The following is a 4,797-nucleotide window of genomic DNA, read 5'->3' on the forward strand; positions in this document are numbered from 1 at the left end:
TCATGAAAAATGTTGAAGTTGCCCCAAGCCTGACCAGGTAAACAATACGTTTGTTTAAAGTAGGACATTATATTTTGTTGACATTTAACGTAAAACAACTTCAAATATATTGATACCTTTGGTTGAAACATATAATTTTGCTCAAATATCACCGGTCTTTGTTTCAAACAAGAGTCTGATATGAAATTTTTGTTTGCTGGCCAAAAAATGTAATAGTAACAAATTTACTGGCAAACCAAATCTTTGCATTTATGAAATAATTAAAGTAATATGAAACGAGTTACTGGTAAAAAAAAATTATGTTTATCAAATTATTGAACCAATTTATGGTATATATCATCAACGTAGTCTTCTGTGCACGATTTGATCATTTTTACGAATCCATACCGTATAATCGTATTTTTTTTCTCTCTCTGTCTATTTTGATGTGAATATATGGCAGCTAATTAATTTTCGTGTTTTGGAGTCGTTGGTTATCGAATGTCACATTTATAATCAATCAACAAAGAAGAATGGATATTCATCTCGTGTATAACCTGTACCTATAAGATAATAGATTTTTAAATGTCAGATATCCGGATTTGTACGATAAAGGTCACGCTGAGTTCACCTGCATACGGAAAACATCATATTCCATCCAAAAATGAAGCTTATTTTCCAAGATTTAAAAAATTCAGGTGTTGCAATACTTTTTTTCCATGTGTAAAGACTGAAAATATCGCCAAGACAAAATCTACATATGGATGAAATATTTCGGCGACTCCTTTTTGGGTTATTTCCATTAAGGAGTGATGTTAACCATTAATTTCGCGTTTTGTTCACACATCGTTGTAAATACGATGGAATTATTTGCAACTCACACAAATGAGAGGTTTTGCTAGCTAAATAGACCTGGTTTAATACACCATTTTCTACATTAAAAAATGCCGTTACCAAGTCAGGAATACCAGTTGTTATCCATTCGCTCGATGTGTTTGAGCTTTTGAATTTGTCATTTTCTAAAGGACTTTCCGTTAAGAATCATCCCAGTATTTCGGTATTTTTTTGTTATAAGTTAGATTAGTCTGTATGATAAAATTAAGTTGAAAAGGCATCTTTTCGCGATATGTCACAGTTGACGTCACATTTTTTTTTACATTAGCAACGTCATTATATCCCCTGTAACTGTATCGTATGACATCAAGGGATGATATCTTTCTTATAATTCTTTCCATGGCTGTTTATTTTAAAATGTTTTGCTAAATCCATTCATGTACGTTCTCACACTCAATTTTCCATGGACTTAGTAATACATGGTTTTATAATTTAATTTTCTCATTCATCCACTTCTTTTTTATCATCGCATTTTTGTGGTCCCTATCGTTAAGCTAAATAAAAAAATGTGAGTAGATAAGATTAATATACAAATATGTTTATGGTGTTTTGAAAAAAAAATGTAAATAGATAAACTCATCATAGATACCAGGATTAAATTTTTTATTAACGCCAGACGGCGTTTCGTCTACAAAATACTCATCAGTGACGCTCCAATAAAAAAAAATTAAAAAGGCCATATACACGAGAAAAGTCTTTTTTACTCACAAATCAAGCAACCCTGAGAGGCAAAGAAACCGAAAAAATATTTTTCCACGGATTCAATTTCCAACACAACATAGATATCAACCAAATAACTTCATGTATTTGTTTTACATATAATTGATGTGCGCTTCTTATTTTCAAAGGAAAGTTAATCGTGATTTTCAAGAATCTTGTAAAAGTCTTTAGGGGGAGTTCGGAGAATGGTAAAAGGCTGTTTTATTTAACGGAAACTATGTATTAATAACGGAATTACTGTCATATTTTTTTTTCTGTCTATGGAGAAATAACATTAAAAATGTGGTGCACACTGAATAACGCGCGCATTATGTGTGCACCACATTTTTTTTATGTTATTTCAAATAGACATACAAAATATTACAGTCATTACTTATAATTTACAAGGAAGCTATTAAACCAAGAGTTCCAAATGGTGAAGTTGAAATCATCCCTTCGTAAATTTTACGGACGCTATCACGAGTTGGTTGACCGTTATGGAATAACTTTTTCGCAAATTATATCGGATATGTTCCTTAAGTCGTAACTACACTCTCATTCCCTTTCATGAATGTGACCTATTACGTAATACCGAATTATACTTTTTACCGGATTTGTTATCACATAAGGTAGCACTCCACAGTTAGAAAATAAAATTAAAAATGAGCCCCAAAATATTATATCATCTCCTATTCCTGGATATTTGATACATTAACCTAACTGTTTGTGTTGTACATGTGCATATGTATGTAATCTGTATCTTCCATAGATTTGATTTTCAAAAGTTAAAAGGGTGAAAATTAATTCCTTTTATGTGTATCCATGGCAACATTCTGCATTTATTTACCATAAAATATTGCAAAGGGGGGGGGGGGGTGAACATATCACATATCCCCCTAAAATTTGGATCAAACTAGAATTTCAATGCCTTTGAGTGATACCTTTTTAGAAACTGTTTTCATTTATCTTTGTAATGATCAAATGGGAAATGGGTGTCTTTCGCCTCATATTTTCGTAAAATCACAAAGTTCGTGCGATAAAAAGTTAGAAAAAAACATTACAATAATTGCCGGGCCAATGTATGGTTTGGACATGTAAAGACGCGATACATCAAAAATGGAATTATTTACAATTCATTTTGAATGACAAGCATATAATATCTTTCATACTCCAGTTACACTACAAAAAACATAAAGGCGTTATCTTGTGATTAAGTACCTTCCCCAAAAGATTTCTTTTTGACTCTGGAAAGAAAACTCTTGAAAAAGTACAATACCAAACATACCGACCTCAGAGGAAAATTAAATTCGGATTTTTTTTTATCATATGTCTAAATCGATGGCTCAAACACATCAAACGAATGATTAACAGCTATCTTATTCATGACTTGCTACAGACATTTCCTCATGTGGAAAATGGTAGATAAATTCAGGTTTTATAGCAAGCTAATCCTCTCACTTGCATGACAGTGGCATACATATCCATTATATTGACAAGGATGTGTGAACTAACAGACATAACAGGTAAAACTTTAAACAACAGGTGTACAACAGTCAACATTTTAATTTTAATCACTATAAAATCAAACAAAGAAAAGCAACAAAACTATATACGCAAAGCACATAACAAACCCGAAAGACAAGAATACATAAACTTACCATAGAACAAAAGCACGACGACAGGATGTATAGGTACGGAGCTACGTCAAAAGTATAATCACAAAGAAATACTGAACGCCAAGTAAAAGTCAAACAGGAAAGTCCCTTATCAAATGGCAAAATCAAACAAACATGGATAACAACTGTCATATTCCTGACTTGGTACAGGATATATATTACAAAAATAGACTAAACATGAAAAGTAATTAACTAAATTGGCTAAAGGATATCGAATGTCATAATCCTTAAGTAGCACCAATAGTTTTAAATCATGCTCTGAAATAAAAACATATATATGGCATATATAAAAATATGAAAATCACCATGCGAATCAACACCTAGTCTTTCTATTTATTCAGCTCATCGTTTAGATAGTAATATTGTAGGTTATTTCAATTCTGCTATTTTAAACGATGATCTGTGGGAAAACTCATTTCTGCTACATGAGAAGAAAAGCTTTATTCATAACAATATTTGCCAATCACTGTCATCACGTATACAGAAAAGCGAAATGTTTAACCTTCAGTGTAAGTACATGTACACTTTAATAATAAGTAGCACTTGTCTACTAATAGTTGTGGGAATTCCATCTTTTTAAATGTTTAATGTATCAGGGGAAAACCAACAAAAGCTGAAATAGCATTCAACCCTGATTGTAATAAATGTATATTCGTAAAGAATGTAGATTATGATCTGCATAAACTTCACAAGACGAAATATGTAAAATCTGCATCAAACAATTAACTGTTGTACAACAACAAAGGATACTTAGGGAAAACATTTGATAATCAGTCATATCATATCTTATTACTATTTGTATAATTCCTTTCGTTATGATGAACACATGAGGACAAATTGAAACTATTTGCATATGATACAATAAAAAAAAAGATACAAAATGTTTAAACTTAGACCTCACAAAGACAGTAAAATGTACTTAACAAAGCGTCATCATGTCTCTTCTTACTTAGTAGTTATGGCACACAAAAGTTTTCTATCTGAATTGAAGTATAAACACTAGTTTTTGCGTTTTGGTCATTTTAAACTTGTTTACCTTAGATATTATTATTTTTCTCATATTTATTAGTATTCATTGTATCTTTAAAAGTGGAAGTGAAAAGTGAAATAGGGAATATAGAATATGAAAATTATGTGTATGATAAAAATTGAGTTAATTATTGGTATTTTATTTGGCAATTATAATTATTACGAATTGGCTGAACAACGTTATTTCAACTGATCGGACGTCTTAATTTACATAAGGACAGTCTATTTGAAGATGTCTGTGACAAGGATGATTCACGGTTTATTTATCATTGATTTCATCTAATCACCTAAAAGTGTCACCAAACAAATTCACGATGACCAAGACTGGTCAATGATGAGCGAACTGTTTTAACTCCGCCCAGTTAAGTGAAATAAATCGAAAATTCTGACTGTCGTATATTTGTCTTATTAAAAAACTTTTAACTAGTAAACAAATTCCGTTGTTCGATATATAAAGTTACCTTTGTGCTATTAACACGATTAAAGTAAGATAAAAATACACTTATACACAAATAAACTG

The sequence above is a fragment of the Mytilus trossulus genome, chromosome 1 (assembly GCF_036588685.1).
Source record: "Mytilus trossulus isolate FHL-02 chromosome 1, PNRI_Mtr1.1.1.hap1, whole genome shotgun sequence".
In the NCBI taxonomy this organism is placed as follows: Eukaryota; Metazoa; Mollusca; class Bivalvia; order Mytilida; family Mytilidae; genus Mytilus; species Mytilus trossulus.